Raw genomic sequence first — 25,699 nt, 5'->3', positions numbered from 1 at the left:
GGAGCACCTGGGAAGGGCATCTAACTCATGCCCAGGGGGTCAGGGACTGTCTTCCTCAGCAAGTGGCACAGGGTCTAAGCTGAAGCCTGAATGGCGGCAAGAGCTGGTGAACAGGTTCAAGTGGGGATGGCAGATCTCACGTGTGAAAACCCACAGGGAGAGCAACTCAAAATGGGAAATTGAGAACATCAACATGACTGGGGCAGCTGGAGAGGGAGGCAGGACCTGCCCCTAAAGGAACTGGTTGGTACTGTGAAGGTGATGGGGAGCCGCTGAGGGAGTTTAAGTGGTACCCACCCCACCTGCTCTACCCTTAAGGACCAACAGTTACACTCTGGGAAGCTCGCTCTGCCATCTGATGGAGAATGAATGAGAGCGAAGGCAAGGTTGTGGGCAGGAAGAGGTGACTGGAAGGATTCCAAGCATGTGATGATAACAGCCTGCACCAAGGGAGCAGTAAAAAGTACTGGGGATGTAAGAGCAATGGGACTTAGTGGTTTTGACTGGACATGAAGTGTGAGGGGAAGGGAGGGGTCTGGAATGATGCCCAGGAGGTCAGGATGATGGACGATGGGAGCGTGCCAGAACCGCTCATCAAGGGATAGAGGAGGAATGAGAAACGAGGTCCTGAATAGGAAAAGCAGTGCTGACTTAAGGTGGCCACGGGACCTCGAGTGAGGGAGCTGTGTCTCCAGGAGCCATCTTGGCCAAAGACAGAGGTCTGAGAGGCGGCGTGCTGAGTAACTGAAGCCACGCGCACTGCTGAGTGAGAAGAGCCGAAGGCTGACGGGGGAATTTACGTAGTCTTGGAACTTCCCTGGCGGTCCAGTGGTTAAGACTCCGCACTTCCACTGCAGGAGGTGTGGGTTCAATCCCTGGTCGGGGAACTAAGATCTCACATGCTGCCTAGCCAAAAATAAATTTTAAAAATAAATAAAATGATGAAGAAAGAAAAAATATTATTTAAAAAAGAAATTTGCATAGTCTCAAAGTGTCTTCCATACATGACACTTCTATTAACTATGACAAAAAAGTAACTTTACAATGGAGAAACCTGCCAGCCACCACCTTCACCCAATGATCAAAACGAACATCGCCACTAACGTGGCAAATAGACAACATGGGCCTCCCAACATGATGCACTGAGAAGGAAACAACATCATTTCTGTCACATTCCAGCCCAATATGCATAATGAGGGATCAACAGACAAATCCTTATCGCAGGACATTCTACAAAATAACTGGCCTGTGCTCTTCAAAAATGTCAAGGTTCTGAAAGACAAAGAGAGGCTAAGGAACTGTTCTGGATTAAAGGAGAGTAAGTAACAAACACAACAACTAAAGAATTCAGTGTACGATCCTAGATTAGGTCCTGTAGCAGGAAACATAAAGGTTTTTTTTTTTCTTTTCCTACACTTGCTTTGTGATAATTAGCAAAATTTAAAATAAAGTTTATAGTCAATCTAGACATTAGTACTATATCAGTGTTTTTGTAACTTTGATCTGACTCGTATCACTGTACTGTGTAAGAGAAAGCCCTTTTAAGGAAATATCAATAGATGTATTTAGAGCTAAAGGAGAATTATGTCTACAGCTTACTCTCTATGGTTCAGGAAAAAAATATAGATAGACAGATAGATAATAGATAGATAGAGAAAGAAAGATAATAGATGGTACGCAGATAGATAATGATAAAGCAAATGTGATAAAATGTTAACTGTTAACATTGGGGGAATCTGGGTACAGGTGCACTGGAATTCTTTGTGGCATTGTTTTCAACTTTTCTGTAAGTCTGAAATTATTTTGAGGTGTGTATTAAACGCTGGACATTTATTAAGTAGAGTTGAAACTGACTTGTGAGTTGTTCCTCCAAAACTTTCAACTCCTATCTCTACCCCTTCCCTTCCTTTGCAATGTAACTAAGCCTTCAAATAGCATTTTTTTAAATTGTGGTAAAAAAAATGTATAACATTAAACTTACCATCTTAACCATTTTTAAAGTGCACAGTTCAGCAGTGCTAAGTATTTTTACATTGTTACGCAACAGCTTTCTGTAAGTCTGAAAGTATTTTTAAATAAAAGTTAAAAACAAAAAAAAAAAGAAAAGAAAAAGGCATAAGAAGAGGAGCCCTGGGAGGAGACAGAAAGAATAGGCACAGAGGAAGGAAGAAAACAGGAGACAGTGATGTGATGACAGCCAGGGAGGAGAGTGTCAGGTTGCTGAGCAGGAGTCTGTGGGGAGACGAACAAGACAAACAAACCACAACCCCGTGAGTTTGCTCTGGAAAAGAGCTCCACTCTCCTTCCACAGGCGCTAACGGTGGGGAGGGAAGCCTAGAATATTCTTTGAAACCACTGACCCCATGAAAGAAAAGTTGGCTTCAGAATGTCTGCCAGTGTTTCATGTGGCTGAAGGTGGAGATCCCGGGGTACAAGGGTGTCTTGAGGGTAAGTATAGGGGGGCTCACCCCCCAGGCATCCACCCTCACTCTCGCCGGAAAGGGAACACTGAGTCAAAAGGGAACTGAAATTGCCCAGCGTAGAGTTACTTTCATGGGCCTTTGGTGACCTCAGAGACAGAACTTTGGGATGGGCCTTGTGACTAAAAGAAGCTCACGTACAGGAGGAGATTCCGGGTAGGGAGCAAGGAGGCTCCAGCAGGAGACAGCGGCCAGGAAGAGAGGGTGCTGGGAAGAGATTCCACAGTGCCAGTGGCCGGTGGGTCCCAGGTACGTGGGGCGGATGCTCTGTGTTCTCTGCTTTCTCTTCTATGCTGTAATTCCCCGGAAGCATCTATAGACTTGAATTAATGTCTCTTTCAACCAGTGGAACCGAGTGAGTGATGTCCTTGGATGTGAAGGCAATGGGCGTGTTCCTATCTAGGGATAATGCAAGTCAGAGAGAGCTTGGACAGCCCGTAGGAGCAGAAGCAGGGCTGAGATAGCCACAGGAAGGGGAGTGGGAAGAGTTAGAGAGAAAGTTTCAAGAGTTTAAAAACATACAGGTACCATATGGCCCCTGAGGTGGGGCAATCCTCAGAAACACTAGGGGTCACACTTATATGTGTTACTTATACCTACATGCTGAACTTTCTTTGTTAAAGTAAAGAGTGACCGGGACTTCCCTGGCGGTCCAGTGGTTAGGACTCTGTGCTCTCACTGCTGTGGCCCCGGGTTCAGTCCCTGGTTAGGGGACTAAGATCCCACAAGCTGCGTGATGCGGCAAAAAAAAAAAAAAAAAAAAAAAAGTAAAGGGTGACCTCAGGGAGCCAAAAGAATTAGCGATACTCAGGCCACAGAAGAATTGAAACTTGTTATTGGGGCTGTCCATGACCTTGGCAGGAACAGATTCCGTGGAGAGATGTGGCACAAACCCGCTCACAGGGAACCAGGAGAGCATAGGTGGGGAGAAAGGAGAGGCCGCTGGTGTAGACAGCTTGTTCAAGGTTCTTGGCTATGAAAGGAGGAAAGACATGGGTAGCGGGAGTCGTCTGCCCAGAGGTGGAAAGGCTTCTGGTTTGTTTTAAGATGGGAACGACTTCAGAATATTTAATTGATGGTGAGGGGGAAAAACCAGTAAAGAGAAAGAGATGGAAGATTTAGGGGAGAAAGCAAACAAGAGCAGTGAGATTTGGTTGGTTCTAGGGCGCTGCATGTTGGAAAGAACCCCAAACCCTATGAGATAGGCGCTTGGCCCAGACACTGGTCAGAGTGATGTTCCAAAGTCCCAATGTCATCATTTTTACTTTGAGCCTTGGGAACTGATTGGCAGAATCATTAAGACCAGGCCTTTCTACTCTACCATAACCCCCTAAGTGGTGGGGACCCTGTGATGAATGGGTGACACTGAAGTAGACTAACATTTCCTCACAGCCTACTAAGCGTTACATACTTGAATACATTTAATTCTCCCAGCAGCCCTAAGAAGAGGCGTGATTATCGCCATTTCACAGATGAGCAGATTGAGGCTCAGAGAGATTGAGAACCAGCAGCAAATGGCAGAGGAGGGAAACAAGCCTGGATCTTATTCTGAAGTCCATTTTCTCTTCACTCTAGCCCTTAGGAAATATACTCTAGGCCCCTGAGTCAAGAAAATTATGTCTGATTACCTACAGAATCATAAAAGCATGAGCAAGCTTTTTTCCTGAGGCCTCCCTGAATTTTCAGAATTATGGAAATGCATCCATCTCCCAAACTACAGAGATCTGAGCATACATTATCTGTCCAGTTCGCCCCTCTTGAAACCCAGAAACTTTGCACCATGGCTCCTAAGTTTCTCCCCGGGCCATGGAGCATTAGAGCTGCTGAGATCCACAGAAACATAACAAAGCAGATAAGAGAGGAGTTCATCTGGCTTGGGCTCCTCTCCTGCCTCAGCTCTGGTTGCTCCCGTTCACCTCTGAGGCACCTCCAAGAAACCCCAGGACTTCATGGAACAGTTTAACAACCACAGCTACTGGTCATAAGGTCTAACTTTTTTTTTTTTAATGAAGATACTGACGCTCAAAGAAGTAAAGTGATCTGCCTAGGGTCACACAAAGAGTTAAGTGAATTATAAATCCCAATAAGCTGTTTATATCACAGCTTCTATATCCAGCTTTCTCTGACTGAGACTTCTAGTTGCCTACCCAACAGCAATGTTCCTTCTCCCCCTTGGGATAACAGAACCCCAACTATTCTGAGTAGCACAAGAACTAATTTTCCCAATCTTCCTCCAACTTGGTTTGGCCATTAAGTTCTAGCCAATGAGTTGTAAGCAAAAGTATAGTATGGTTCTTCCAGGAAGTCTCTTTGTCCTGCTGCTTGGAAGTCAGATGTGATGGCTGGAGCTCCAGCAGTCAATTTGGGCCATGAGGATGAGGCACATTGTCTAGGGAGGGCAGACAGTGCTGGAAAGAGCCTGGGTCCCTGAAGACGGTGAAGCTGACATAATGCAACTAGACTATGTATATGAGAAGCCATTTAATATATTTTGGTTAAGTCCCTGTTGTTGTGCTGAATCTAAACTAATTGATACAAATCAGGAAGAGTTTCAATAGTTTTCCCTAAGCCCTAAGATCAATTCCCAACTGTATGGCCCAGATGCATATCTGGATCCTGAGAAGGTATAACCAGCAGCCTTCTACTCACTCTCAAAGCCTCTGTGTGCTCTGTTTCCTGAGGCAGGAGGCCAGCCTAGCTGCATTACTAGTCTTTGGAGGACCAGGTCCTCTGAGCCACCAATACAGGCTCATCAAGAATTTGTAAGTCTATGTCTGGGCTCTATTTCCAGAACTCCCAAAGCCCAACCACTTCCTGAGTCTTCAAGCTGCTGTTTTCCCTTAACCTCAGAAAACCCCTGAGGTTGTGTGATTATGAAACCCAAACGGGGGTCAACGAAAATCACAAGAAGTCAGGAAAAGAGACTAATTAACCTCGTCCATAGAAACTCAGTAAAAGTACACTTAGTAGCCGTGAGTGAGGCAAAATAAATCTGTAAATATAAAGAGGTTAGAGTCCAACAGTGATAGAAATAGCTAGAATGGGATTCTCAAGACTTCAGTAAAGTTTTCCATCGAAGCAACCAATTCAACCGTGTTAGAAGAGAACAGAATGTAGGAAATTTCCACGTACTTCCCAGTGACGAGAAGCATCTTAAGAAACGCAGCCCTGTCTGAGCTTAGCAGGTCCCTCAGTTGTGCAAGCACTACACCATCACTGGAGTTCTAGCCCCAGTGCTGGGAGTGAAGTGGGGAGTTTTTACCTGTTAGGGAGCTTGATCTGTGGGACAGTGTGGTTCTCGTGCACGTTCTTTGGGCTTCATCCTCTTTCTTCAACTCTTCCCCCCGGAGTTATTCTGTCCACAAGCCCTCACCTTCCCAATTTCTACTGGGGAGTTCCTGATACTGCATCAGTTCACAGCTCCAGCCGCTCACCCAGGCTCTGGTCTCATTTCAAGGCACCCTCACCCTCAGTATCTCACTGACAACCTGCCTGGATCAGAAATGGCTCTCCTTCCCAATTTCTTCTCTGAATATACAACCACCAGGCTTGATTTCACATTCAGAATTATTTTCAGCCTCCTGTCCTTTCCCCCCCAACATTCAGTCAGGCAGCAAGTCTTGTGGTTCTTCTGAAGACATCCTAAATGCCTTCACTTCTCCTCCCACACTCCCCGGCCCTGGGCTGGGGCGCCTTCCCCCGCACTGCCCCACACGGCACGTCTGCCATTTCACACCTTCAGCACCTTCCTTCCTCTAATCTGCCCCACATGCGGTGCACAGGCATCACTGCCACTGCTGATGTTTCATCCCTTGCGCCTCTGCAGTAAGACGGGCTCACGGGGGTCGAAGGTCTTCCTCTCCTCCTGGGGGCAGACAGAAGGGCCCACGAAGGCCACAGCAGCCTGGTGTCCCGGGAGCGAGTGGGGAGACAGGCTTGGGTTCTCCGGCACCGACTGGCTGCGTTGCTTTCTCCATAGAATTGGCCTAAGTGCCATGGCTCAACCTCCTTCCCACAGCAGAGCCTTTGCTTTTACAAAATGCCAGGGCCAATGGTCATTCCAAAGCATTCCATTTTCGTTTTTGACAGTTTTCATTGTTGCAAAGTTTTTTGTTATTTTGACCCCAAATTGCTCTTACTCTAATTTTGCCTGCTGGCTCTTGTCCTGCCCCTGGGCTGTCTCTGCTTTGCTCTGGAGTTACACAAATCAACCTGATCCCTCTTTCACACTGAGGCTTTTCATACTCGAAGACATTTCTCCCGTGCTTTTCTCCTGCCTAAATGCTTTCAGCTCCTCCAGCTACTTCCTAAATGACTTGGTTTCCAGGTCTTTCATCATCTCCCAAATTCATTCATTTATCCAATAAATAATTATCGTGCACCTACTTTGTGCCGGATCTTGCTGGGTGATGGGATATAATGTTGAAAAGGAAAGACTTGATCTATTTTCATGAAGCTTATTTCAATCTAGGGAATGCTTGAGTTTATTCTTGTTTCTCTTAAAATGTGATACCCGTACTGAAGGTAATAAACTTTGTCCCTAGGACCAGTAACATGTACAATGGGGCTGCTATGTCCCCTGTTACCTTCCTGCAACTTGAATTTCATACTCAATGGAAGTAGACAAGCACTGGACCTGGGGTCCAATTCCTTCTCTGTCACTTAAGGATATAAGCCTCTTTGAAACTTTGATTTTCTATGCATAAAATAGGGGTAAAAAATACCTTGGCTATCTCTCTGCATCATTCTGAGGAAAACATGCACATACACCCAGTTTTCAGCAGACTGGGATAGAGATTAGATTGCTTTTAGATCACGACTCCAAATCACAGTAATTCTGAGGCTCCAGGTGAATGCAGGCCCTCAGCCCCACCCCTGCAGAGTCTCCCCTGGGTCTTTCAGGGAGTCCTCAAAAGGGTCCCCCAATTAGTCCCTGTCATTAGCATGTCCTTCTTCTGCCCTGGCTTCTCTGGTTGAGGTCCATGACACCCAAACCACCAGTAGAGCCTGGGGGCCACCAGAGGATGAGAGTGATGGCTATTCTTCATCACGATTTTATTCCATTTAATATATCTATTCCACCAGTTTAATGGCACAGTGCCCATGGGGAGCCTACCAGGCTCCAGGCCGGGATGGAGAGGTGCTGCCATGCCCCAGAGCCTCACACCCTGATGACCCAGCCATGCTGATTCTATTCGTAGGTGGAGAAAATGCACCTCCCACTCGTCCACTCTGCATCTCCTGCAAGCACCTTTCAGCAAATACCCCCTCCCCCTCAAAAAGCCCAATTAATGAAAACACCAATTTCCACAGGACTGAGTTTAGGAATCTCCAGTCGTTTGCACACCCTGGATTCAGAGCTGGCTCAGCTTGACGAATGATTAACAGGCTCAAACCGGAACTGTGAACCTCTGCACTCAGATGACACGAATGGTGGCTTGCCAGCTTCCCTTAGGACAACGAGGTGCACCTGCTCATCTGGGTGGCCTTCGTGAAACAAAAAGAGCCTCTGCCCCAAAGCTGAATTGAAACATCCACTCAGAAAACAGGAAGACTGCTAACCTCCCTCCCAGCACCTGGGCTGTCCTGTGGCCGAAGCCACCTGGCCACACTGGAGCAGGATGCCAATGGGAAAAAAGCAAAGGGCGGGGAGCCTGGAAAGTAATGCTGACAGCGATGGGGCAGAGATAGTACAGCATGTGGGGAACACAGAGGTTCAGAGAAAATCAGGCAAATGAAAAAACAAAGCTGTTATCAACTCCAGAGGAAGACAAGGGTTGTAGGAGAAGTGGGTGTGGTCCTGCAGCACTGCCTGGCTCAGCAGCTAACAGCATTTGTCTCGTCCTAATAATGTGAACACTAATCATCTCATCAGTGTTGTGATATAGGGACACGGTGGGGGCAGGTGACTCCTCAGCTACCACGGTTAGAAGCCAACAGGTCGGGGGTTTCCCTGGTGGCACAGTGGTTCAGACCCGCCTGCCAATGCAGGGGACATGGGTTTGAGCCCTGGTCCGGGAAGATCCTGCATGCCACGGAGCAACTAAGCCCGTGCGCCACAACTACTGAGCCTGCACTCTAGAGCCCTCGAGCCACAACTACCGAGCCCCCGTGCCACAACTACTGAAGCCTGCACGCCTAGAGCCCGTGCTCCGCAATAAGAGAAGCCACAACAATGAGAAGCCCGTGCACCGCAACGAAGAGTAGCCCCCGCTCGCCACAACTAGAGAAAGCCTGCGCGCAGCAATGAAGACCCAATGCAGCCAAAAGTAAAAACCAACAAATAAATTAATTAAAAAAAAAAAGACGTCAACGGGTCATGTCCAAAACTGAAAAACCAAGGAATAGTAATAGAAGCATATTATTTAGAACAACAGAGGTAAACACCAGGATAAAGGCTATAGAGAGCAGCTGCCTCTGGAGAGAGCTGGGGGCAAAGGATGAGAGCGATGGCTATTTTCCATCGCAATTTTAATATAGCTATTCCATTTCACATTTTAAACTATGTCCATGCGTCATTCTGTTGGAGAGAGAGGAGACCATTTTATATAGAACAGATCCTCTTAGCTTCTATAAACAAGGTTTCAAAAATCTCAGAGCTCTGTTGCAGCTGAGCAGCCATCGGATATGCGGCCGCATGTATTACTTAACAGGCCGTGCAACAAAGTACTACAAACTGAGCAGCTTAACCAACAGACATTTATTGTCTCATGGCTCTGGAGGCCAGAAGGCTGAGGTCAAGGTGTTGGCAGGGTTAGCTCCTTCTGAGGCTGTGAGGGAGAATCTGCGCCAGGCCTCTCTCCTAGCTCTGATGATTTGCTGGCAATCTTCGGCCTGCCTTGGCTTGTAGACACGTCACCCATCTCTGCCTTCACATTCACAAGGCATGTGTTCACATGTTCACTCCCTCTGTGTGTATCTGTGTCCAAATCTCCCCTTTTCATAAGGTTTTGTGTTTTGTTTTTTTGGGTTTTCTGTGGCCACGCCACGTGCCTTGTGGGATCTTAGTTCTCTGACCAGGGATTGAACCTGGGCCCTCGGCAGTGAGCGTGGAGTCCTAACCACTGGACCGCCAGGGAATTCCCACCTGGTTCTTTTTTTTTTTAACATCTTTATTGGAGTATAATTGCTTTACAATGGTGTGTTAGTTTCTGCTGTATAACAAAGTGAAGCAGCTATACGTATACATATATCCCTATATCTCCTCCCTCTTGTGTCTCCCTCCCACCCTCCCTATCCCACCACATTCTAATTTAGTGAATTACACCTGCTATGAACCTATTTCCAAATAAGGTCATGCTCTGAGGTAGTGGAGGCTAGGACCTCAACATATACAGGTGGGGGGCACAATTCAACCCATGACACTGTGTTAGAACTGGGATGTGTCATTGCTATACTTTGACACAAATTGGCCACTGTCAACGGACATCTTAGTGTGGAAGCCTTCCTGTGATGCCTCCATACTTGCCACCTGCTGCTCCCAATTCAACTCAGCAAAGGCCCATCCCTCTTCATTGCTCCCTGAACACACACCTCGAAAAGGCACTCTTGGGACTTCCCTGGTGGTCCTGGGTAAGACTGTGTACTCCTAATGCAGGGGGCCTTGGTTCAATCCCTGCTCAGGGAATTAGATCCCACATGCCACAACTAAAAGACCCTGCATGCTGCAATTAAGACCCAGCGCAGCCAAAATTAAATAGATATTTTAAAAAAATAAAATAAAGGGCACTCTTGCTTCCTGCCAACACAATACCAGTCACTGTGCTGTCCCACTGTGTCATTTGTCCCAGTTTCCCTCACCCATCCCTGCTCAGCCACCAGATCCTTACCTGTTCTCCCCTTCCCTCTGATTCGCCAGCTCCTTTTCCCCTCACCTGGACTCAGACCAGGATGTCCCTGATTCCCCACAACAAGAACGTGTAAACTGAATCCTCAGCACAAAAGAACAAAACACATCCATCCCCACGTGTCTGAGTTACACAGCCATGAGCAGGAGTCCTTAACGGCCACTTACTAGTTGAGTGACCACTTATTAGTTGGGTAACACTGAGCGACTTAAGTTCCCTGCGGCTGTATCCCTACCGGTAAAGTGGGAACATTAATAGTAACCTACTTCCTAGGGTAGATGATATAAAGCATGCAAAGCCCATCTGTTATTATTTTTACAATTACCACGTGTTACTCCTTTATACCTTCTTCCATCCTATCGTGTTAAGAGCAAAGCCTGGCTGTGCTTGACCTCCCACCAGCCTTTGATTAAAGAGAGGCCCTCGTTGAAGCCCTGCTGTGCGCCTCAGTTAGCAGTGCTTCTGCAGCTCCTGCCACCTCCCCATCCTGTCCTGCTAACACCCCAGGGACAGCTCAGCCCGACTGCTGTCCTCCTGGGTTGCCCAGGGCACATTTGTCTGTAGGACAGTCCTCAACACACTTGCCTCAGGTAACTGAGGGGCCTTCAGGACACTCCCCAGCCCAAAAGCAGCACTTTTAAAACACTTCTTAAAAAGTAAATGATTCAGGGCTTCCCTGGTGGCACAGTGGTTAAGAATCCGCCTGCCAATGCAAGGGACACGGGTTCAAGCCCTGGTCCAGGAGATCCCACATGCCATGGAGCAATTAAGCCCATGTGCCACAACTACTGAGCCTGCGCTCTAGAGCCCACGTGCCACAACTACTGAAGACGGTGCACCTAGAGCCCATGCTCCGCAACAAGAGAAGCCACTGTAATGAGAAGCCCGTGCACAGCAACAAAGACCCAACGCAGCCCAAAATAAATAAATTTTTTTAAAAAGTAAATGATTCAGTAAATGATGTTGACTCACTCTGTGCAATTTTAAGACAAAGTCAAGTTACATTATCCATGTCATTTGACTCCCTCAGGCCTCAAAGCACCCAGCTGAGTGCTGGAGAGAGTGTTTGTGAGAAACTTCTCCAGTTGGGAAGGAAGGACAGATCAAGTCTGGGAGCAAATCTCTGTGGGAAGACATGCTGTGTAGTTTGTCTTGGAGCATCCTGGTCAGGAGTTCCACTCCCAGCACCATTTGGAGATGGCTCTCACTAGAAAACAGCAAAACCCTAAACATTCCTAAAAGAATTCATCAAGGTCTGCTGCCTGTGATTCCTGTAGAACTTGCCCCAGCAATAGAACTTTTAAGTTTCTTATTTGTAATAACAACAGTGATGAGAAGAATAGCTCACCTTTCATCCTGGGCTGACTGTGGTCCAGCCACTGTTGTGTTTTGCGTAGTATGATTCATTTGATTCGCCCAATTAACTTTTAGTGAGGAGGTCCTCAGGAAGAGGGCTCCGTCTTGTAGCTGCCTGACCCTTAAGCCTTCAAGTTCGCTGTATAAAGTGAGGATAATACCCATCTAATAGCGTTGTGAGGATTAAATGAAGCCACATAGGTAGAGAGCACTTTAGCCCAAGATTTTCCATTGTAATTTCATAGATACAGAGAACTGAATGCTACATTTGAAAAATATGTACTGTATTAATTTTTTATTTTTATTTATTTTTTTTTTTAGTATGCGGGCCTCTCACTGCTGTGGCCTCTCCCGTTGCGGAGCACATGCTCCGGACGCGCAGGCCCAGCGGCCACGGCTCACGGGCCCAGCCGCTCCGCGGCACGCGGGATCCTCCCGGACCGGGGCACGAACCCGCGTCCCCTGCATCGGCAGGCGGACTCTCAACCACTGCGCCACCAGGGAAGCCCCTGTACTGTATTAATTTTTAAACAACAGGAAACGGAAATTTTTGAGATCCATTCTAGAGTATTTCAACGGGCCCTTCAATACGTCTGTCCCGGTGGAGGTGAACTTGGAGTGCTGTTTGATCTCTGGATCCCAGTAGCCAGTCTCTGCTAAGCCTGGCGTCACCCCACATCAAAGGAGACAATGCGAAGTCAGAGCAGCCGAAACGCGGCCCACACTTCAAAGGGAGTTCCTCTTCCGGAAGTTGTTAGAGCCTTTCAAGGAGGGTAAACAGCAATACATCTCAGGGGACTCCCGGCGAGCTACAGCTACATCCAACCGTCTTCCTCGCTGGGACGCGGCCCTTTCCGGGGCCCAACCGGTACACCAGAGAATGAAGACGCCGCTCGGTGTAGAAGATGTTGGTCCCGTGCCTTCCTAACTTCCCTGCACATAAACGAGCAGCCAGGAAGCCCCATCACAGGGCGGGCCATGACGGGGGTGCCCCATCTTCCTTCCTGCCCGCTGTCAAGTCCGCACCGACAGCTCTGATTCCTGGGCTTCCGTCCTTTGGCTTACATATTGGAGCGCTGTGTTTAAAAACCACCAACAGAAGTAAAATACTCCTCTTTGGGCCGGGGGTGGGTGGGAGGGTGGGGGCTGAGGCATGGGGATGCTGGTGAAGGAGAAGCCTAAAACGATCTGCCTTCTCCTGAACAGGTGCCCTGGGTCCAGCATTTGAAGCCCCCCTCCCGGCCCCCCTGCCGCGGGCCCTTGGCTAAGCCGGCGGTAGATGCGCGCGGGTCATCACACCCATCCCCACCTGTCTGTGGCCCCGTTTTTAGCGAGAGGCAGGCTGAGGCCTACTGGGGAGCTTCCCGGCGCTCCCTTTTACAGCTAGGGGGGCGGCCGAGTGGCGCTGGACCCTCCTGTGAGCCCCAGGGTATCCGGGTAGACTCGCTCGGCGCGAGTACTCCCCCGGCCCTCCGCAAGACCCCGAAGCATCCCCCTTAACCCCCGGGCACGTTCACATACTCTTCACACCCTGTTCACTCCCCCGCCAGCTGGCACCTTCCAGACGCCTGAGAAACCTTCCGTCCCGCACGCTCGCATCCCCCAGGCGCCCCGCACAGCCCCTCAACCCCAGCGCGCTCACACCCTTCTCGCCCCCTGCGTACAGCCCCGACCTCCGCGCGCTCGCGTCCCCGGACCCCCGCACGGTCACACCTCCTACCCAGGCGCGCCTCCCGAGGGCGCACCCCCGGCCCCCTCGGACCCCCGGCCGAGCAGGCGCCGGGCGGGGGCCGGATGCGCAGACGTGCCGCACGTGCGCCGCGCGGTGATTGGCAGCGCCGGCCCCGCCCGCGCCCCCCACCCCCACCCCCCAAGCTGTCCGCCCGGCTTGTGGAGGGGAGTCCAGAGCCCGGGGCCTGCCGGGGCGGGCAGACCGGGCTGCGGGGTTCGCCGCCCGGGGAGGCCGGGGAACAATGTGGCCTGATGGGAAGTGTGTGTGGCGGGGAGGGGGGAGCCGCTAGAAAGCGCCCCTAACAGCACCCGTGTTCTCTAGCTTAGTGGTGTTGGACTAGATGCTGTTCCTGCCGAGTGAAAACACTTTCTGTAAGTGATGAAAGAAACGTCCCCCTTTATTCGGTTATTGACTGGGGCCCAGTGCATTTAAACCCCAGAGATCTTCAGTCCACTGAGGAGGGGAAGAGTTAGGAAGGTGCCTGAGCATTTTGATGCAGCTGGTGCTGGCCTGAGAAAGTGACGGCGGAGGCACAGCTCGCATGGCCCTGAGGGTGATGCTCCGCCTCTGAGTGGAGGACCAGAAAGATGTCCTTTAAGGGACCGGTGGTGGCTGGGTTTAGCTGGGGAACGTTTCCCAAAGGAGGCGACTTGAGCAGAGGCTGTAGATCCCGGGCCTAAGACTAGAATTGCGGCCCAGGACATACTGAGCGCGCGGAGGAAGAGGGCGCTCCCGGGGACTGATGGGGACAGGGGGAGGCGAAGGCGCAAGCAGCCCTGAGTGGTTCTTGGCGGTGAACCGCAGAGGAGCTGTCTTTCCTCATCCCCGCAGCAGTCAGCCAATGAAAGATAGGCGCAGGGGGTCCCCAACCAATGGAAATCTGCCGCCTGCGGAGGAATTGCCACTGGAAACATTGATGGAAACCTGGCCCAGCGCTTTCTCTTGCGGGCTGCTTTCCCAGAAGCCCAGGACAGGTGTGTATCAAGGACCAAAATACCAGGAGCGAGTTCACTTATTCAGCCATTCGGATTAGAGCGCCTGCTGTTTGTAAGGCACACGCCGTGGCCGGTGGAGGGGGCAAAGGAAGAAAGGGAGGAGGGCAGAGGGACGGAAACACGCTTCCAGTCCTGAGCGTCTCGGAAGCTGGTGAAGGGTTTCTCCCGCTTTTCTATGTCCCGCGTTATTTTCCCTACTATAAACGTTAGCAACTTGTGACTGTGTAGTGCTTTAGTTTCCAAATTGCTTTCACAGGCGTGATCTTACTTGGTAATCCCTATAACCTAAAAGACAGGTATTATTACTCATATTTTACTAGCGAGAGAAGTGGCGCTCAGATCAATTGAATCATATACCCAAAGTGTCACAGCTGTTAGTGATAGCGTTGGGCCTAGAACTCAGGTGTCCTGACTGCAAATCCAGGGCTCTTTAAATTTATCAAAGGAAGGAAACCAGGCCTGCTTTATGATCCTGGTGCCCAGGGCACACCCAGCAATTAAAATGAAATCCAGAAGGGCTCGGTTAATTTTTTTTTTTTTTACTTTAGTCATTGCTCTTTAAAAAAAAATAAATTTATTTATTTATTTTTGGCGGCGTTGGGTCTTCATTGCTGCACGCTGGCTTTCTCTAGTTGCGGCGAGAGGGGGCTACTCTTCGTTGCAGTGCACAGGCTTCTCCTTGCGGTGGCTTCTCTTGTTATGGAGCATGGGCTGTAAGTGCATGGGCTTCAGTAGTTGTGGCGCATGGGCTCAGTAGTTGTGGCTCACGGGCTCTAGAGCGCAGGCTCAGTAGTTGTGGTGCACGGGCTTAGTTGCTCCGCGGCATGTGGGATCTTCCCCAACCAGGGCTCGAACCCGTGCCCCCTGCATTGGCAGGCGGATTCTTAACCACTGTGCCACCAGGGAAGTCCCCATTGCTGTGCCACCAGGGAAGTCCCCATTGCTCTTTCAACTTGCCCCTTAAAACACAGGTTAGCTCTGCTGTTATACACCTACGTGCGTAGAAGAGATTCCAGTGACTCACTGCCAGGAAAGCCAGTACCATAGGTAAAAGCAAAATGAGGAGAATGAGGATGGGTTACCAGCTGTGGACTTCCTCCTCGCCCACAGCCCTCAGGCCAATGGGAGACCTGAGGCCCTCTCTGTCTTCTCTCATATTGGTCTCCATCTGGAGATACTGCTTCCTGTCCCATGGGCTAGGCTTTGCCTGCCTAAAATAGGCTACACTCAAAGGAACCTCTGAGGCCTCCACCTCAGCCACCGCCATCACCCCACCCCTCCCCTGGCCACAATGACATTGGGGATTTGGGGGGCGGTGTTTGCGCTTTTTTGGTTCTAAGGCATGTGGGATCTTAGTTCCCCAACCAGGGGTCAAACCCAAGCCCCTTGCATTGGGAGTGCAGAGTCCTAACCACTGGACCACCAGGGAAGCCCCTGCTGAGATTTTTTTTAAATGCACACCACTGAGCACATCTCTGGATTGTGATTCAAGAGGTCCTGGATGTGTGTTATTTGTTTTGTTTTCTTTTAAGTACTCTGAAGTGATTCAGATAACCAGCTAGATTGGGAACCCACAGATATAGAAAGACTTCCATCAGAAAATTTGAGATAACCCAAGTGTGAAATTGGCAGGTTATTGGTTAGATGAGGAACCTGTTATTCAGATGTTCATACTGCCTAAGCATGTGCAGGGTGACAACTCCATTCATGAGAGAACCCAAAGGGGAACTAAAACCCCTCAAAGAAGGAAAATTCTGTGTTGAGTAATCTAAGACCTTAGAGGAATGTAAGGCTAGGGAACTGAGAATGGGTGGTACCTTACTTTGACTAAAATAAAATTTTAAAGTCCGTACTCTAAATAGAGGTAAGGTCAGTGACTCACATCTTACATAACTTCAATTCTGATCAATGGGCACTGTTTACTTTATTTCTATTTATCATGCCTTACCCTCTAGACCAGCACTGTTCAATACAGTAGCCACCAGTCACATATGGCTATTGAGGGGCTAGAGGCCTCCCCAGCAGACAACCTGCTGAAAGCTTGACCGGTTGAGAGGAGACCGGTCAGCTAGACAGGCTCCCAATCCCGAGGGCCTCTATGCCAGGGGTTCTTAGACATGGTAGAGTTCAGGGGCTCTAATCACGCAGGGACTTTTGCAGAGTTGGGTGTGAGCACATTTTCTGCATGAGAGGTGTATCGTTTTCTGGTGCTGCTGTAACAGATTGGCACAAACTTAGAGGCTTAAAATGGCACTAATTTATTATCTTGCAGTTCTGTAAGTCTGAAGTCTGATATGGGCTCAAGAGACTAAAGTCCAGATGGCAGGGCTGTGATCCCTGCTGGGGGCCCTAGAAGACGATTGTTTCCTTGCCTTTTCTAGCTTCTGAGGGCTATTGAGTTCCTTAGCTCATGGTCCTCTGTATATTCAAAACCAACCGGGACTTCCCTGATGGCGCAGTGGTTAAGAATCCGCCTGCCAATGCAGGGGACACGGGTTCGGGCCCTGGTCCGGGAGGATCCCACATGACACGGAGCAAATAAGCCTGTGAGCCTCAACTCCTGAGCCTGCGAGCCACAACTACTGAGCCCACGTGCCACGACTACTGAAGGCCGCGCGCCTAGAGCCCGGGCTCCGCAACAAGAGAAGCCACCACAATGAGAAGCCCACGCACCACAACGAAGAGTAGCCCCCGCTCGCCACAACTAGAGAAAGCCTGTGCACAGCAACAAAGACTCAACGCAACCAAAAATAAATTAAAACTAAAAACAAAACAAACAAAAAAACAAACTAACAATGGCTTCCTGTTGCATTTAGAGCAATATCTAAGCTCCTCTCCTTGGTCATAAAGACCCAGCCTACTTCTCTGCCTCATCGGATATCATTCTCCCCAGGGCTCACTGACTGTCCTGCTTTTCACATGTGCCTGGCTTGTGCCCACTTCTAGGCATTGGCATTTGCCTTTTCCTCTGTTTGGAAGGTTTTCCCTCCAGATCTTTACAGTCATTCATGTCTCAGCTCAAACATAACCTCCTTTTTTCCTTGCGTATCAGTTAGAATGTTGTTGGTCAAAAGAAACAAGAAACCCTAATTGGCTTAAACATCGAAGGGGATGTAGTGGCTTGTGGAACTAAAAAGTCAGGGCCCTGGATCTGTGTCTCTGTGATTCTCTGATGTTCCCCTCTTCAGTGGGTCAGCTCTGTCCTCATGATGACCTCCTGTACGTTAGCAAAATGGCTGCAGCAAGCCCTGGCCTCACGTCCATATCCCACCTCATCCAGAAAGAGAGTTCCTTGTTCTCCAACACTCAAAGGAAAGTACTGCACTTCACCTAACCCATCACTTAACCCAGGAGACTCGCACATGCTGATTCGCATATCCCTGAACCAGTCGCTGCTGAAAGGACCCAGATTAGACTTAGGCAGCTAAGGCCCCATCCCACCCAAATCTCTAGGCTGCCATGTATTTGGGAGATGCTGATGGGTGCTGGGGAGGCCACCAGCAGTGTCCCCCAGAGCACTTTACCACCTCAGGGCTGGGCAAACTTTGTCTGTAAAGGGCCAAAGAGTAGATCATTAGGCTTTGTGTATCTCCTAAGGGTTTATTTTGTTTTATCATCCTTTAAAAATATAAAAATCATTCTTGGCTCATGGGCCTTACAAGAAGTAGGCCAAGGGGTGGATTTGCCCAAGGGTCGTAGTTTGCCAAGCCCCTGAACCAGCCCATGATGATGCTTGTGGTGTCTAAATTTACTTTGTTAATTTGTTTCCCCTGACTACAACATAACCTCTGTGAGAACACGAACTGTACCTACCTTCTCAGCACCTAAAATAGTGATGGGCACATAGCAGATGCTCAGTAAGTGCTCACTGGATGGATGCCGAAGAAAAGTTCATGGCAGAGCACGTCAGGACCCAGTGCCTAGCTCTGACCTGGGTTCTTCTGCCCTCCCTGTCTGGGGGACACAGCTGCCCCCATACTGACCAATGGAGGAGTGGGCAGGGCTGCCACTGGCTCACAAGGTGTCTTTACACAAATCAGGAAAAGATAACGCTTTCTGGCTGGTGCAGCCCAGCACCCAGGACCATGGTGAGTGAGTGACAACTGGACTCCAGCCCCCACTTGCCCCCTTGGAGGGTGCCCTTGGGTAAGGTGCATCTTGCATGGTTGTGTAAAGCAGCTCTGGGGCGGAGTTCTAAGATCTCACCTTTTACTGTTCCCACCCTTGATGGCAAAATCCTCTGCTCTCTGCTTTTACTCTCTTTTCTTTCACCAACTCCCAATGCCCTCTTCTTCCAGTTTTCTTCAATAAAATGACTACAATTTGCATGTATTGAACTGAAATTCTCATTTGGTACTTGGAAGTGTATCCAAGCGTATAGAATGTGGCATACGGGGAGTTATCGCTGAGGAGGGATTTCTGCCCTGTGGATTTTCTACACCCCATGAAAGACAGTGGGAAACGAGGAAAAGGACCAACCAAAGTTGCCAAGGAAATAGGGAAGCTGCCATAAACATACAGAGTAATACATTGAGGGTTCTTCTCTCTGGAAAGACAAAGGCTAAGAAGGAATAATATCTGTTTGATCATGGATGTTACGGTTAGTGGTCATGAACTCATTCACCCAATCCTGAACTACAACCAGGGGGCTCTGCTTAAAGCTTGAGAGAATGATGTTTAGGAATAATAGAAGAAAATCAGACTTCACTCGGTGGGTGGTAAGCTCATGGAACTTATTACCCCAAGCAGGAGTCAGACTGGAAATTAAAATGCCCAGTACGCTGTGGAACACTTTGTTGTTGACAGACCATAATGACTTAGGAAGGGGAATGAGGATGCCTTGAGATATTGGGATGTGCTCTTGGAGGTTGCAGACAGGGAGCACAACTGCCTGTTCACAGCCCTTCCCATCATGCCCTTGGCAGAGACAGAGCTCTGAGCGAGGCAAGACCCAGAGCTGAGACTGCCCCTGCACGCCCTGGGCAGTCTGGAAGATTGCCTTGCTGAGGAGAGGGGATCTCATAGATGAAGTTCCCTACTTGGGTTTCCTTAGGCCAGCTACAATCTTTTGCTGAGAATCCAGGGGTCACTGAGACAATAAAATGATGTTTGTGGAAACTTTACATTAATGTCTATTCTGCCCAATGGGAACTCACCTGCTGTCATTACAATAGCTAACAAATATTATGCACTATGTGATATTATAAGCACATAATCACTTAATCCTTCTAACAACCCTGTAGGATGGGTCGCATTATGTCATCATCCTATTTGACAGATGGAAAAACTGAGGCAGAGGGAAATAACTTTTCCAAGGTCTCATAGCTAATAAGTGATCCAGGATTGAAACTCAGGCTGGCTGACTCTGGAGTACACACATAACACTTCCCCACTAAACTGGGGTTCAGGCCACTCCTGCACTTCTGCTAGGGAGACACCTCTCCGCTCCAGTCAGGTACCGCCAGGAAGGAATGCAGACCCATTTTATCCATTTATTCAAGAAAAGTTATGAAAGTCAACACTGGGGTCTAGATCAAACAAATCCTGCTAAATCCCCCGAACTCATCTGGCTCCTGACTTCTGCTCTGTCCACACTAGCTCTCCAGCAATATGCCTTCGGACAGGTTGCTGTGATCCATGTCCATGGACACAAGTCACTAGGCGTGGGCTCTGAGCAGAGCAGGACATGCATACAGAAGAACCTCAGGGGGGCAAAGGCTGCCGGGCTGGGGTGCTTCTGGGGTCTGTCCCCAAAGGAGCAGGCTTGCTGGTCCTGTCACTCAGCAGTGATTAGTAATCTCTCGGGTTCCTTGCAGTTCCAGGACTCAAACAATCTATGAATGTCATCACAGAAAGGAACGTGTAAGGCTCTGAGGCAGAGAGTTGTTTGATGTGTGGGAAGATAGGCTCTGTGGAGTATAACCTGATTACCCATCCTAAGCCCATCAACCACACAGAACGTGCAGAACCCAAGGCTACGCGGTGTGGTGTGGGCTGAGAAAACTGGCAGGACAGAAGGCAGGGCAAGGAGCCTGTGGCATCAAGTGGAGCCTTCCTACAGGGTCACCCCATAAGGCTGGGCAGCTCGTGCACTGCGCCTCGAGTGCACAGGGAAGATCGGGGGCCTTTTTCTAGTTTGCACAAAGGCACCGTTCACTAAGCTGAGCACTCATGGGGCTGTGTCCCCCCAGAGGAGGGACCTTTTCTAACTCACATCGAGTTCCCATATATAGCAGGGGACCCTGAAGAAGTCTGGGGTGCTGCTGTACTCTTCCACACACCCCCACTATATTCTATTTCTTTCTTTCCATCTTTTCTACTATTGAGAGTGCAGGTAGAATTTGGGGGTCCAGGAATTCTACCCTGGTTCGCCCACCCCTCCCTTCCTGCGGGGCTCCTGGGGACTGGGGCACACACATGGGATAAAGGCAAATAGCACAGAGCCTGACACACCATCCGGGGGGCAGGGACACCAGGATCCAAAGCTCTGACTCCCCTGCCCCCGACACAAGCCCTGGGAGGAAGACGAGGGAGGGCCAGGAGGCCAGGCTGCCAGAGGACCTTGGTTGTTTCCTCATTCCGTCCCGAGCTGGAAAAGCCAGTGAGGAGAGCAAGGTCACCCAGCCCCCGGGAGCAGGGAGTGGGAGAAACGCGGCACATGACCCCTTATGGCACAGGAGCCCCACCCCCTCATGAGTCTGGCTGAGCCAGTGCCCTGGATCCTGACCAAACAGATTATGGCTTCCCCGGAGGGAAGCCAGCGGGGGCGGAGGCTCTCCCTGTGCAGGAACAAAGTCTCACGGAGTCCTCACAGTTTCCCTTTTCACAGATGAGGAAGCTGAAACGCTGGCTAAATAAGGATAAGGAATTTGGTCAAGAGCACGTAACTAGGAAGGTGCAGAGCTGGGCTTTGAACCTGAGGGGGACGCTGTGGCGTTTGCCCAGGTTCCCCTTCGGGACGGAGGACAGCTCCCAGCCAGTCGCTCCCCAGGAATGGCCCTGCCTCAACAGAGCTGCCTCATCCAATGTCCAACAGGGGCCCCTTCCTGGGGGCGGCCCAAGGCCAGCTCACCCGTGCGGGGCTGGAGGTTTGGGATGACGCTGGGGCAGAGCGTGGGGCTTTGGCTGCAGCTGTGCTGCACTTGGACATCTTCTGCCCTCGCTGGCTCACAGCTGCTGCTGCTGGGAACACTCGCCAGGAAACACTCTGCACGCGTCTCCCTCTTAGAGGTGGCTTTGGGGACATCCCACCTAAGACACCTGCACGCCCACATCTATGAAACGCTGCCTCCCCTCCTCAAGCTTCCCAGGATGAAAGAACCAGGAGTCCAAACAGGGGAGGCTGAGGCAACCCGGAGATGAACAACAGCGGGAGGCCACCCCCCCACCCCCCCGCCAGGCTGGAGGGAGAGGAGAAAGGGGCAGTGATATCCGAGCCCAGGGATCACCCAGTGGAAGCTCTAAACACAGTTGGTCACACTGGGTCTGTCTGGGAGAAACGGAAGCTGCTACAGGAGACACCCCTGAAGGTGGGAGTGGGTGGGTAAGACCCTGGTTTCTCCCTTCTTTCCAGCTTGAATTTTACGATTATGGACAACTTACACACACAGGGAGTTTAAACCTAGGTTGAAATTTGCACATATTTGGGTAATATTAAAAATTTAATATTTTAAGTCTGTTCTGGATTGATGATCATTTTTTCTTTTCAAAGGGAAACATTACTGTAGAACGATATGCCAGGGGGAGGACCCCAGACCATCGCCAGCCCCGGCCCCAGTGCCAGCCAAGCCCTTCACACCCTTAAAGGTCCAGAGTTTCTATTGCTTTTATCCTTTCTGGATTGGGGGTGGGTAGCCTTAAACAGCCCTGAGAGCCGGAGGATTTTAGGGCCAGAAGGGTTCCTAGAGGTTTCCTTGTTCACTCATTCTACCCCAAGCCCAGAGCCCTTTAGCGAAGCTTGGACAACCCATCCCATGGAGGGGGCCCCACAGCTTTGGGGGACTATCAGTCCTGGGGATTGGAGACACATTGGGGCTTTTTAATCTCAACCTAGATGAGTGCTTCTCTCTTTCTCTGTGTATGTGTGTGCGTGTGTGTGTGTGTGCGTGTGTGTGTGTAGTCTCCACCTTTGTAGTTCACAGGAGAATGGTTGTCTGGGCACATCTTTTAAATATACAGGAATCATTGGCATTGGTAATAGATTGTGAATATATTTGATTTGTATTCCAATGGAGGGGAAAGCTCCAGGAAGGGAAACAAGATCTAATGGAGAGCTGAGGATGGGGGAGCCTGGCCCAGCTCCTGGCTCCAAGGAGGCCAGGCCCAGCCCTGGAGACTAGCTCTTATCAGCCGGCTGGGGACCTGGGCAGAGGCACATCTGCTTCTGTTTATTCTTCCTCTTTATCTTAATGGGTCCCCCCACCTATCGCTCCCTGGAATATCCCTCACCACCACTTGGATACTCAGGTACCTCTCCCTGCCCTGGGCAAAGACCCAGGGAGGGAGGGGATGGGGGAGGACAGGCCGGACATTTGGTGTCTGGGTTAAGGCTCCTTACTAAACGCCACCCCAGGCTTAACTGGACGCTAAGGTGAAGGTGGCAAAGAAGGAAAAGAGTAAAAGGCCAAAGACCTTCCTCCTGGAAAGGAAACTGGCGGGTTTCTAGGAGCAACCTTAGCTCTAAGAGAAATGTAATTACATTTAAATTTCGGGTTACACCTAAGCTAATAACTATAACTGGAAATTCCTGTGGGAGCAGGAAGTTTTCTCTCATTAAGAGATAATAGAGAGTCACTCGCCCTTGAACCCAGAGCAGTCAGTTTCAAGCCAGGAGGACTTTACTTAGGTAGGGCCTCTACCAGCCCACAGGGCACCTTTGTGCAAATTAGAAAAAGGGGCCCCTTCTTGCAGGTGTCACAGCCCTCGACTGGGCGAGTCACCTCTCCCAACTTCCTCAGCATCCTGGGCCAACGAGAACCAGGACACAGCTACATAGTCACAGCAGCTCCCCCTCCTGCCCCTATCTATCCCTTCCATTAACCTGTACAGCTTAAGTGCTGAACAGACCACCCCAGAAACAGAGAAAAATTCTGCAGCTATGAGAAACTTGGAAGGCTTTTACGCTAACTTGGTCCAAAGTCCCTGCTCCAATTCATTCCATGATAAGGCTTCTGGTTGAGTTGCTAATCACATTCCAGGCCTGGCCCAGGTTATCCTAAACTGTGATTACTGGCAATTTAGAATCAATGAGGAAGTTACCAAATTTCTCAAGGATTTCTTTCTTTAAATTTTACGTAATGCCTATCATCTTAAAGCATGGGGTTTTTGTTTTGTTTAGTTATAGACATAATGAAGTTCAGTTCTTTTAAAGCAGTTTCTCTTTTTGTAGCAAAACTGGCAATATGGCATGGTGGTTCCAAGCTCGATTTTGGAGTCAGAATGATCTGAGTTCCGATTTTAACTCCTCCACTTGCTAGCAGAATGGTCCTGTGCAATTAACCTCTCCTCACCCTGGTTTCCTCATCTGTAAAAGGGGGATACATAAGTGTATTGACCACAAAGAATTAGTACATGAATTGAATGAGGTGATGCATGGAAAACACTTGCAGGGTGCCTGCACACAGTACCTAATAAATATTAGCTATTATTAAGCTTATTTTAAATGGTAAGGAAAGTGACACCTTACTTATGGGTAATTGACAAGGATGGGCTTGTTTCCTGTCCCTTGAACAAATGGCCAATCCCAAGTCTCAGGCAGGAAAAGTGAGCCTAGGGCATCACATCGTGCCAGAAGACAAGGAAGTATTCAAAGACATAGGAGCTAGCTGGAAAGGATTCTTACTGGCCAAATTTGAAACAATTTGAGCATCAAAATAAATAATGACTACAGTTGGTAACACAATGAATAAAACAAAATCCACACGTTCACAGTGATATTCAAAACAAAAGAGAGAGGGAGGGAAATACCAGCCAATAAAAATGGAAGGAATGATAGAATTGGAAAACAGTACTTTGCAGCCCCCAGTAAAATAAGTGATTTAGGCAAAGATTAACAATGGAACCATTGGATGAAAGGTTATCGGAGAGTAAGATAGTCTCATTGGGTTAAAATAACACCTACAAAAAAAAAATAACACCTACAGATGACTTACAAATTACAAAGTGGAAGATTTTTCTTTACAATGGAGAGATCTGGTAGTCACCATCTTAACGAAGCAATCAAACTGAGCGTCACTAATAGTGCAACAATTATGCACCTTCTGATGTGATGTAATCCAAAATACACAATATGCCAAAGTGATTAACATACTTCTAACCAAGCCTCATGACCTACATTCCAGTTTACAGAAAATACAGGGATAGAGGAAGAGTTAAATTATACCAAGAGAAATCAAAAAGACAAATTCACAGTGTGGAACATACTCTAAGACAACTGACCTGTGACAAAGGCTGTCTCATTGACCAGACTTTAGTCAGGTTCCTTTGAACCCTCTTTCCACTAGGCCTTGACCTTGGTCCCCACCCTGTCTTGGGCCTACCCAACCCAATCTTAGCAGAGTGCTGCTAAATCATCCCTCCACCCTCGCTATCTGATCACCCTTAATATCTGATCCAGTTCGTCCTCTTCTACCCACGACAATGTCTAAGGACTTAACCTATCTTTAACAAGATTCCCCCTGCCCTGCTCCACCACATCTCCTATTAGTACATCTCCATCCACTGACTCCCTCACCTGCTCTTTGTCTGTAAATCCCCACCTGTCCTTGTTGAATTTGGAGTCGAGCTCCCTCTCTCTCCCCTGTTGCAATAATCTTGAATAAAGTCTTCTTTATAGTCTGAGAATCTTTTTTCTTTAACACCTGGATACTTCAAAGAATTAATGTCTTTTTTTTTTTTTTTTGCGGTACGCGGGCCTCTCACTGTTGTGGCCTCTCCCACTGTGGAGCACAGGCTCCGGACGCGCAGGCCCAGCAGCCATGGCTCACGGGCCCAGCCGCTCCGCGGCATGTGGGATCCTCCCGGACCGGGACACGAACCCGTGTCCCGTGCATCGGCAGGCAGACTCCCAACCACTGCGCCACCAGGGAAGCCCTAATGTCATTTTTTAAAAGGGTGGATTACTACAGAATAAAAGAAATTAGAGAAATTAAAATAATTTAATTACATTCTTTTAATTAGATAGAATTAAAAGAAGTTAGATAGCAATCAAATGAATATCAGATACTTTGGATGGATCTTGACCAAAAAATTTAAAAAAAATCTGCAAAAGTTATTTTGAGGACAATTGGA

The sequence above is a fragment of the Orcinus orca genome, chromosome 9 (genome assembly GCF_937001465.1).
Source record: "Orcinus orca chromosome 9, mOrcOrc1.1, whole genome shotgun sequence".
Classification (NCBI taxonomy): domain Eukaryota; kingdom Metazoa; phylum Chordata; class Mammalia; order Artiodactyla; family Delphinidae; genus Orcinus; species Orcinus orca.
The sequence above is the reverse complement of the archived record's forward strand: the minus strand, read 5'-3'. Positions refer to the sequence as shown.